Source organism: Sturnus vulgaris, chromosome 8 (genome assembly GCF_052056855.1).
Source record: "Sturnus vulgaris isolate bStuVul1 chromosome 8, bStuVul1.hap1, whole genome shotgun sequence".
Lineage (NCBI taxonomy): Eukaryota > Metazoa > Chordata > Aves > Passeriformes > Sturnidae > Sturnus > Sturnus vulgaris.
Window position 1 is genome coordinate 11,904,570 of NC_142250.1, and position 11,730 is coordinate 11,916,299.

An 11,730-nucleotide genomic window follows, 5' to 3' on the forward strand; every position below is an offset into this window, starting at 1 on the left:
GTGCTGCAGTCAGGAGTATTGGAATCTTGGCTCTCGCTTGATGAGGCACTTTATTTGATTAAAGTTTCCCTTTTAATCAGAGATATGGTCATTTCCCGTCTCTAAAATGGAATCTGGCTCTGGGGGTCATGTCTGGATAATAAAAGGACTGGTTCTCTTGTCTCATGGGAGTTGATATCGAATTTATTACCATCAAGAGAAAGCAGAATTATACTTGTAAAATGTTGCATAATAAATTTAGCTTCCTTAGTAAATCAAATCAGCGGATACCCTTATCTGCAAGAGATGCGTCATCGCTACGTGAGTTTCTTTGACTAGACAGAACTAATGGGGAGAAAATGTACCTTCCAGTGTGATCAAAGTTGATGGACCCACAGTAAATTAAAGTTTAAAAAAAATCTCCCTGGTGTTTGGCTTTGAAATTTATATTTGGGAAGGGACTTTAAGGTGAAATGAGATGACACTTAAAATTTTGTGCTTTTATCCCAAAGCCCAGAGATGTGGCAATTATTTAGTTTGAGAGGAGGAATGCAGAGAAGGTGATGTACTTCTTTTGTCCTCCAGTGCAGAACATGCAGATTTGGAAAATCACCATTAATGTCAAGGAGATAGAGATGATTTTGGATCTGTGTAAATAACAGAGATGACTGCACCAGGACTTCTACGACTTTCTTTGTTCTAGAGGCTGTAGATGAAGCAAAAGTAGCTCAGGATGACTGTTTGGCAATAAAAAAGAATTTATTATTGAATCCAAAAATGCCCATGGCCCAGAAAGAGAAATTATGCTTAGGTTCTTCAAGATTTCAGAAAAAAATCCTAGAAAAATATATAACATACATAAGCATATAAACCTTCATGTCTGCTGATGTTTAAGTTGAATGTAAGGGTAAAATGGGGTTTAGTATGACCAGTTGATCACATTTCTAACACTCAGTTTAAAAATGAAGACCTAAATTGGGAATTTTGGAAAAATGAGAGAGATTTCTCTCCAAACATCAAAACAAATATATAAGTAGTTAAACAGATAAAATTACTTGTGTACAGTCTGCTCTTGTTTGTCCTGCTACCTACTGAATTGATAGTCCTTGTGCTTTGAAATGACAGTTGTTTTTGATGCTGTATCAGGGCGATTTTACAGAGAGAGAGGGAGACAAGCAACAACTGCTGTGATGCACTCTGCTGTCAGGAATGGAACTGAGTTAATTGTGCATCCTTAGGAGCCTTTCTTTTTCACAGGAGAAAAACTTTTTGCTATGAGGTGTCCAACACAATGAGTCAGAGAGTTAAGAGTCCTACAGGTCTGCAAAATATTAATACTCTTAATAGCCTGAGTACTTAATGGCTGAATTAGAGAGCTTGCCCTCTTCAGGATATGGCAATACTTTTCAGCACTTAGGACTAAACTAATTATGTGCTTCTTTTTTGATTAAAAGACCTGCTAATCTGATTCTGCCAAATAGGAGAGGCTCACCTAGTTTGATAAGTATGTTACAGTCTTTAGAAGTGTGGTAGAGCAAAAGGGAAGACATAGAAGTTAAAGTCCATTTTCAACAACTTAATTTCAAATGCATTTTTTGCAGAAGATGGTCAGGCTATCAAATGGCAGCCAATAAGTTATTGTCATGAATGTAATTATCAAGAAAACAATGGGTATTTTGCATTATCCATTAACATACTCCTGTATATCAGTAGTAGCTGAGGTTCCTGCTCTTCCTGTTGGGCTCTAAAACCCTTGTTGCCAAGGCAGATGGACACACAGTACAGACAGAAGCACATGAAGCACTCAGAGGAGCTTTGGAGAGCAGAGGAAAGAGGGAGTCCTGCCAGTGGCTACCGTGGTGCCATGAGGTGGCACTGGGCATGGACATGCCAGGCAGGGCTTGGTGCCCCTGCTCCTGCTTTGAGTCCCAGCTGGGTTAGTTGGCAGTCCTGGCTGGACAAGCCTTAGCCCCTCCAACCATTGGTACTTTTGGGATTAGCAGGATTAGCTACCAGGCACAGCCTTCTGAGGTGACTGTGTGTCGTGTAACTCTCTCAAAACTTCTTGTGTGATACAGGTGTAATGTGGGATGGGGACTGTGCATGAAAGTGTGCCCTTCCACTTCTGTAAAAGCTTTGTTCAATAAGCAAAACTGCTTTTTATTAATGGTTGTCATACTTTGAGGAATGGTAAAATGATGAGGGTGGAGTTTTTAAATTAATGTTACACCCATACTTCATGCTGCTTCATTCTTTGGGAATAGTGCTTAGAGAGAAAGAAAAAATAGATGAAGACAGGAAAAATGAGAGAAAAAGCAATTCAAGAATTTGTATTTAAGCTTATGTCAGTTCTAGTGATAGTTGTTGTTCTTGGTAGTTGTAATAGACAGTTCTTCAGTTAGAGTTAAAAGAAAGCTAGTAAATGCTGATGTGTCTTCCAACTCTAAAAGTACAGGGTATTCTCTATGACAGTCATTTCCGAACATGTAAATAGCTCAGTAAATGCAACTTCCACTTTCCCTCTTGGACAATACTTATCTGTATAATAATAAATAATTATTATTTATAATAATTAATATTTATAATAAAATTCAGGGCTTGAGTAGTCTCCTGATATTCAGTCTGAAATTTCCTGTTTTTTTCTACTAAGCCTATGTCTACCATGTGCATCACCTCAAACCACTTTTTTCTCTTCTTTATATGTTTCAAACATTTGCTGTGTTAGTCCCAGATTACATGAGGATGGCAAGTGGTGTTCATCTTTGAGATGCAAGAAGCAGCTATAAAATCTGGGAAGATGCTGTTCCTCCCAATGACTGCTTCTCTTCCTAAGTCTTTGAACACCATTTTTGTCCTGTCATGTCTTTCTCTGCTCTGTCAAAATGTTCTCCAACCAACCTCAAAAGTATTTTTCCCCTAAAGTTATCCTGGTTTTCATCTTTTCATGGTAAAAGTACAGACTTTGTCCTTGCTTCAAGACTCCTCAAGTTCATTTCTGATCCAATTTTGCAGGGAACAGGAGCTGAAGGAATGTTTGGATGCTCCTGATGCTTAATGTCCTTCTCCACTAGCTGCTCATCTCTGCTCACGTTTTGAGGATTTGCTGCAGTCCAAATCAAATTCCTCATTGCTTAACAGCCTTTCAGAACTGTGATAGCAGGAAACACATCTTCCTTATGCTCAAAAATAGTTTCTGGGGCTTTAAAAGTGATGTTAGATTGGCAATTTGGTTTGCTGACTGTTCAAATGTGCATCTCCATCATGCTGGACATTCTCCTCATGCTGACTACAGAAGAAAGATATATCAAAAAACATGTCAGATATTTTGGATTGGTAATCTGCAAAGGCATTCATTTGTCCAAAGCATAATGAATTGAATATGAATGTTTTACTTGAATAGGGCAGCAAATATCTTGGCAAATAATTAAATATATGTTTACAAGATATATTGTGACATATCCCAGTGACAGGATACAAGTCAGCTTGTAACTATTTAAGTAAAATTTCAGTGTCAGGAAAAGCTCAGGCATCTGGCAATTTTGTAATGCCTTTTTACAAAATTATTAACAAGGAGAAAATTCTAAGTATGAACTAGGCATTGGTGTCTGGAGACAAACAACATAAAGTTGTAGTGGATCCTACTTTTCCATGTGACCTAAGGAAATCAGAAAAGATAAACCTAGATAATGACTCATGTTCATCTAATGCATCTAAATATCTAAACCTTAGATATTTGCTCATGTGCATATATGTTAGATTTGTCTGTGGCAGCATTTGCCACCAGACTTGCCCATCTCTTCCCAGTTCACTGTTTAGTTCATAAGTAGTTATGTTTCTGTAGCTTTCATCCTCTGCCAACATTTTGAATAGCTGTGGCATTTCAAAGCATTGAAAACTGTAAAGAAGTGGGGAAATGCTGCTTTCTACAGCATCGATAAAGCCAGTGGAGACTGAAGCCACCTTGAAGGTCCTTACAGGTGTGTGGGATTAGTATTCGCACGAATTTAGGAAGGGAAATCAGGGGTACATCATGCTTCCTATACCTCTGGAAGTTACAAGACTGATTCTTAGCCTGCTAGCCTGAGGCTGGTCTTGGGATGGCGTGAGCTGGTGTCACTGAGAAGCTGCTGTTGGGGTGAAAGCTTGGAACTGGTTGTCAGTAGAGGTTGAAGAGTGAAGTTAGTGATTTTGTGATGCTTTTTGTCACTGGGAGTATCTGCTGAAGTCTCTGTTGCCACTGCAGCTTCAGAGCAGTATGGGGTCCATATGTGACCTTTGTCAGCGGGGGGCTCTTTGCAAGGTACAAAGGGCAGTGACTCCTGCTGGTGCTTTTAGATCTATCAAAGCAGCCTTTGGTATTTTTCAATAAAGTTGAATAATAATCTGTACTTAATAATACATTGGATATTTGTACAGTTGTGTCTTATTTTGTTTGAAAATACTGTAAGTTGCTCTTAGCATTAAGGTTGTTCTCAGAGAAGTTGCTGCAAGAATGAGATGCCTGACATTAGAAACCTGGACTCCACTGACTGGCTCTCAGGGGTGGAGCACCTCCTGTTACTTCCCTGCTTGGGCTGGAAGCACATGGAATTAGTGTTAGTGTCTCAGCCTGAGCATGTCTATGCCCCCCAAACTGAGAAAAGTGGATCATAAGTGGAATAAACTTCATAAGAAGTGGTGAGATTTGACAGCAGGTCTAGTAAGTTTGTATTTAGAAATTGTACTGAAAGCTCTCTGGAGGATTTGAAAATCCAAGGAGATGAAATCCATTTGCTACTAACTAAGGCAGGACCAACTGGGTAGCAGGAGGAATACCTGGGAGAAACAGTTGAAAGAGCTCCTGCTCTGAGCACTCTTGCTGGTGGGAAAATGCATGGGATTTGCTGTCAAAATGTGATGGGACTGGTGGTGTCCCAGTTGTAATCCCAAAGAGTGCTTGGTTATGTAGGTTAGATTCAGAAGCAGAATTTCAGTTTTCTTAAACAGTTTGTCACAGTGGATGTGTGGGAGTTTTTTTGTTCGGTTGTTTTGTTTCTTTGTGTTTTTTTTGTCCTAGAAACACAAAATTATGGGGAAAGTTTTCTTTGACACAGTTAGATGGCAGCACCTGCAGAAGAACTTAATTATTTTTAAAAGTACCTGATTGTTTTAATTGTAAACATGGCAACAGAATGGGAAAGTACTTTGGTTTATTGGTGCTGTTGAGAACTCTGTTTTTCAACTCATAGTATATGAGCATTGTGTATTCTGTTCATTACATGACCTAAACTGTATGTATGGAACAGAAGGCTGCTCTCTGCAGGTTTCTGTACTATGTGCACATCCCTTGAGTAAAAGGGAAATGCAGGGAGCATGCAGCAAGGAACTAAAGGATGTTGACCATACACTGTGAAGGAAACTGATTCTAATTGGAGACAAATGAACTTGCATTTGAAGGGAACTCTTTACCTCCTGACAAGATTTTAGGAATTCAACGGGTTCCAGTAATTTCCTAACAGTGAACTTTTAAAGAGATTTTCCATTTCCTTGATTGCTGCTATATTTAAAGAAGATGGCACTTGAGAATTGAGAGCAGGACGCAGTGACCTTGCCTTACCCATAACGCCAGTGGAAGCCACTATTCGTGGAGTGCTGTAATTCTGCTCTCGCTGGGAGGCTGCCTTTGATTTCAAGGCAAAAGGCTGGAGCTCCCAAATGGGAGACTGCTGTCCTGCATCTCTCACCAAGCGTGCATTAACTGGAGAGCAGGCATCAGATTAACATCCCTAGTGCTGTCATAAATCAATCTGTGTATGCTTAAACAAGTTACATCAGCCTAATGGGAAAAGATGTGGTGAGACAATTAAAAGAATTAACCCAGAGCAGGGGGGTCGATAGCAGGGAATAATCTGTTGCTGGAGTGTGACTCCCAGGCGCCGTGGTAGTTCTGGCAGCCAGTCCCTGCAGGAATTGAGCCCCAGTCTCTCTCGTGGGAGGGCTGATGCATTTTCAGAGGATCTGGCAATGGGGCTCTGGGGTTTCCAAATGCTTGAAGGCTGACGTGGTTTAATTATTATTATTATTAATTTTTATCACTCTGAGGTGGAAAGCAGCTGTGTGTGAATGAGTTCACTAGTGCATGTGTAAATAAGCCAGCTCAGAGCCTTCCTGCCAGTGGAATCAGAGCATAAGCAATAGGGTGCAATCAATTTTAGTGATTTAATACTGGCTAGGTAAGCTTTTCTTCTTACCTACTGACTCAAGAAGGTTGTCTTGCAATACTGCTCTTATGCTTTAGTGAGTTGCCTAAATTGAGCAGTGCAAATGGCTGCCAATGGAAACCAGAAACTCAGACTTCTTATTAGATTTAGTACAGTGGTCATTATGGTGAATTTAATTAAGAAAAAGGCAGGAGAGAGTTGCTAAAAAAAGAGATGGGTTTGTTTCCTTTACTCCTCCCCACCTTGTGAAAAGTCAAATTGGCAATGCATAATCTATCAGGCTTACAGTCTTGGAGCACGCTTTGCAAGCTCCTTCAAAACAGTTGCACACAGGGGTCTTTGAAAAATGAGCCTCTGTCCTCCCCAGCCAACACTCAGACCTGAATCCAGTTCAGCCACGCCCTGAGTTAATGGAAGCCTCTGCTCCTCCATTTCGCTTGAGTTTGCTTTTGTTTTCCTGGAAGATTTCTTTTCCATGGGGCTACTTGTGCCTGGAAAACACAGTCAATGTAATGTACTTGGGACCAATGTAAATCTCCTCCTTTCCTGCCAGTTCAATGCAAAGAAAGTCAAACTGTGTCCCGAAAATCAGAGAGTTGTGAGAGTCTGTCACACAGGTATTTTTTAGAGAAAGGCAAGAGAGTCAAGAAGAAATTGAGAGCTGGTGGAAAGGGGTATCTGCAGCATTGTGTTTGTGTACTTGACTTTTTTTTTTTTTTTTATTTGCTGTAGCTTTGTTACCATCTTCAGGCAGAGAAACCTGTGCTTGCAAATTGTTTTCTTATCCCCTAGCAGCACAGTGAAGTGTTACTGGGCAGCATAAGGAGGTCATAGAGTTCAAGGAGTTCTCTGGAGTTAATTCAGTTATTGGCTGTCCAACCCTTTGCTTGCTAAGTGTGTCTCTTGGCTCGAGGCACATCAGGTAGTGCTGGGACTGGCACTGCTGCTGCTGCATTACAGCAAAGCCAGCAGTGAGCAGCTAATGGTGCAGGGTCCTCCATTGCCAGAGGGCCGTGGCAATGGTTGTTGGAAGGAGCTGCCCCCCCAGCTCATGTGTGCATGACTCAATTCTTGTGTGTGTTGTGCCTAGATATGTTTTTGGTGGACATGCTGAAGAGGGCCAGGAGCAAAGAAAGGCTCTTGCTGGCCTAGGAGACCAGCAGCATGGAAAGATGCAAAAGGAATGCTGGCCCTAGCATTCCTCAGAAAGCTCAGAAAGCATTGCTCTGCTTTCTGCTTGCTGTTTTGAAGCATTCTGGCAATGAGGTACCATGCAAGATAAACTTTGTGGCTGTTTTTCAGTGTGCCATTTTTCAGGTTGCCTATATAATGCATCTCAGTTGGGAAAGTCCACCAGGACGGGGCAGGGTTAAGGGTTACTGCAAACCTGGCTTTTACCCTCCCCGAGCTGCTATCCAGCTGCATCTTCTAGCACAATGCCTTTAGCAATCATCGAACTTTTGACCCCAGTCTCTGAAGTAATGCCAAGTATGTTTAGCACACATACAAATGAAGTGGAAATCATTATTGGCTTGCTCATGACCTGCTGAAAAATGGTTCCCCTCCGGGGGCTCTGTTTGCATTTCCCCCAGTCTCTCTGAGCACTCAATCTTTCAGCAGTTTCATGTGCCACAAACTGAGCATCACTGTGCTTTTGATTGGATCGACCTGCCTGCTCACTCCAAACCTTTCCCTGCCTTACATTTTCTGAGGCAGCAGTAACAGGGCTCACACCTAAGCACCCCCCAGAACACACACCACGTTTATATTGTAAATCCAGGTGTTACTCAGGACCACATCTAGCTCATGTCATGCTGGGAGCTGGTCTCAGCCTGTCCTCTCTGTCCTTCAACTACCAAGCCCCAGGAAAAGGAAATGCAGATTTGTAGGCTGTCAGGAGGCTCTGCTGATCTAGATGACTGGCAGCCCAAATGGCAAGGTTTCTTCCAACCCTGAATTTTATTTCTCTGCTTTCCCTCTGCATGCATATATTCATTTTTTCTGGGCTGCCATGAGGGTTGACAAAACTGATCTCTTCTTTAAATGTCCATCACTGGAGCCCCTTCTCTTCAAAACAAAGAAACTTGCAAACACTCAGAAACCTCTGAATTATTTATCTGAAATACAGGAATAATATAGATATTATTTTTATCTTTATTTCTTTCCTAAGCAAAGCTACACATAAGGTTTGTGATAAGGTCAAAACTCATTGTGATAATTGCTACTTACTCTGTGTAGATACAGAGTGATTCCAACAATGGGATTGTTCCTTGCAAGAGTCTCCTTTTGCATTTGCATGTAAATGATCACAGAAAGAAGGAAATCCCAGTATTCACCTTGTCACCTAATCCTGCGTTACAGTTGAAATATCCTGTAGAGTTGATCTTCCCATTTTGCAATTTTGTATGCTTGCTTTTTTTATATTTTTTTCCCTGTTGTACTGTTTTAATAAATGGCATTTTCTTCTCCCAAATGTGTTCTTTTTGATGGGCAGGGGATAACACTAGAATAAATAAGAGAAAGCTTCACTGAAAAGGAGTAATGATTAACTCATTAAAAAGAGTAAATGGAGCAGCCATATTGAGCTGCCTTAGTAAAAAAAAAAAAAAAAAAGTAATTTAAAATTTGTTTCTAAGGTCTTTTCTGTCAGTATACCAGAGCCCGTGTTGAGACAGCAACTGTTCCTGGCAGAGCACCATGGTGTTAGTATGATTGATAGACAGCTGGCCCTGTGACAGCAAAGCCCTTTCCTTCAAAGAGATGGCAGAACTGCGACTTGATGAGGGGATGTGGCAGACCAAGGGGAGCAGGGCCCCGGCTGTTCTGTGCCTGCTCTGCTGGTTTTTTGCAGAACTCTTGGAAATCCTGCCATTGTGCCGAGGGGCAGCTCGGGGCCAGGCAGCCTGTGCTGTGCGTGTCCCCAGTGCTGCTCCCTCGCCCTGCTGGTCACGCTGCCCGCGCTGCGTGTGAACAGCGCATCCATGGGCTATTCTGGAACAGCGCATCCACGGGCTGTTCTGGAACAGCGCATTCACAGGGTGTTCTGGAACAGCGCATTCACGGGCTGCTCTGGAACAGCGCATTCACGGGCTGTTGTCAGCGTCCCCTGAACCTGCCCTGTGTCCTGTCACGGGCCAGCTCTTGTGCAGCCGTGGCAGCCCGGTGGTGAGCAGGCACGGCGGTGCCGGCCCCAGGCTGTGCCGTCAGCCCGGGACCGAGCGGAGCGGCGCAGATCCCGAGCGGGGCGGGAGGGAATCGAGCTCCTGCCCCGCTGAGCCACGTGCAGGAAACCCACGGCTCTGAGCCCCTCTGGTGTCCGTGTGCACGTGTGGATGTTTTTTCCCGAGACTACAGCCATGTGAGAGATGCTTTCGGTGTGCACCCAGCTGCACTGGGGAGCTTTCCTTGCCCTCGGGCAGGGCTCCTTGGCCGTGCCCCAGCTGAGAGGACTTTGTCCAGAGTAAAACCCGGCAAGCTGCTGCCTGGGCCATCGATAGAAGCGCGTTCCTGGAGTTGTGCAGAAACACTGTAGGAAAGGCAAGGTGGCAGCGTGGCTTTCGGAATTGCTGGAAACCAGCTGAGGACTCAGCCACACCCCCAGTCTCCGGTGTGACCTTTGTCATTGCAGACGATGTGAATGAGTGGTAAGGATCGTGGGAACCCGTTCCTCTGAAATCCTCCCGAGCTTTTGAGATTCTGCTCCTCCGCTCCACATGAGAGTGTTGCACATGCTGTACACACTAACGGGTGCGGGGTCATTCTCAGTCCTGTGGTTTCAGTGCACTTCAAAAAAGCCACAGCAGATATGCCACGGGTTGGTTGCACAAGGGGAAGAGACAAGAGAGAAGAAATAAAGTGTTTTTCTTTCTCCTGTAACACGAATTAGTTACTGACTACATCGCTCTAATTCCAGGGGGTTTATGCGAGTGGTAGCCTAAATTTCGGATTTACTCTGCGTGAAGTGCCCAGGATCCACCCACCCTTCCCTGCTCGGCTCGGGCAGGCAGCAGTTCAGGATACTGGGAGCAGATTTGTGGCCATTCAATGCCACCTTCTGGTTGTAAATGCAACAGCAGAGCTGCTCCTAAAGGGTATATTGCTGTCTTTGATAAACTGGGATAACAAATACCTAACTTCTTTGGTGGCTTTCTTGGATAATTTTATTTTAACACATTTTTCCACCTAGTAACATGAAAATTTTCCCTTGTATTACTGTTTATATTAGTACAAAATACAATAAAGATAAGAACAAAAATACTATATTATGATCTGCTGCTTACCTTAGAGAGTCAAGGTTCGGGAAAAGGGCTCGCCAGCCTAACTACAGAAAATCTGCCACAGCCATTTCTGTGCATCAGTAGCAAAGGTCCGATCTTCAGTAGCTAGCAACTGTTTGTCCTCTGGACATGTTATTTAATGATGTATTGCTACTAGAGCTTTTTTTTTGTATTTAAATGGCCTTTCTATTCAGCACAAGGGGACTCATTCCTTACAAAAAAACCCAAAAAACAAAACAAAAAAGCAACAAAAAACCCCAAACAAAACCCCCCAAAACTCCACAAAAACAACAAAAAACCTCCCAAAACACCACAAACAAAAAATCCCCACAAACAAACAAACAAACAAACAAACACAAAAACCCCAACACCTCCCGCTCCAAAACCACAAACCAAAAAGAAACCCAACCAACCAACCGAAAAACCTGAGTTACCTTACAAGAATGTGGTAAATAAAGGATTTTCATGAGCTTCTCTTACTTTGCCTTAGTGCTATGTGTAAACTTTTCCCTGTCTCCAACCAAAGTCAGTAAAGATTCGGACTAGAATCCAGGTGCAATGAGGGGTTTAGGAGCAATGACCAGTTCCAGACGAGAGCTGCTCTCCGTGGTTGCATTTGGGGGATGGGGGAGATCTCCGTGACCCTGCGGCTGTTTGCTCGCGGCTGTGTCGCCAGCAGAGGGTGCAAGGATCGCGTGTGTTTTGGGGGAAAAAAAAAAGCTCTTTTCTTCTTCAGCTCAGCCCCACTGCTCTTTATCTAGTGCCTAGCCTCTAGGGAAGTTTGTAACCACAAAGGAGAAAGAGAATCCCTTCGGGATGACAGAGTGCACTTATTTAATGCTTCTCCTTGTTTCTTAGAGGGTTAGATATATACACTTCATTCTCTATTACCACTATAAACCCTGATTTGCTGCTTTAGCAAGTGTTCTTGGCTGGTGTATGCTGACACTGGATTCTGCACACAAACATCAGCTGTCTGATTTGATATCGCTCAGACTCTGATGGTAGTTTTATATGTTTAGAAAATTTGTTAATAAATGTCGTCTATTTTCACTAGATTATGTATAAGGTAATCGTATGTATGTAGTGGTAGAACTATTTGAAAGGAATTAAGAAGTATAAGGCAGTGTTTTTGACATAAAAAGTAAAACATTCTTCAACTAACGTTGGTATCTTCATGCTTGATAGAATATTTAGCAACTTTTTCTTCACTTAGGAGCTACTCTAAAGTTATTGGCTTCAACAGGTATTTTGCTGGAGGAAGTCCTAGAACA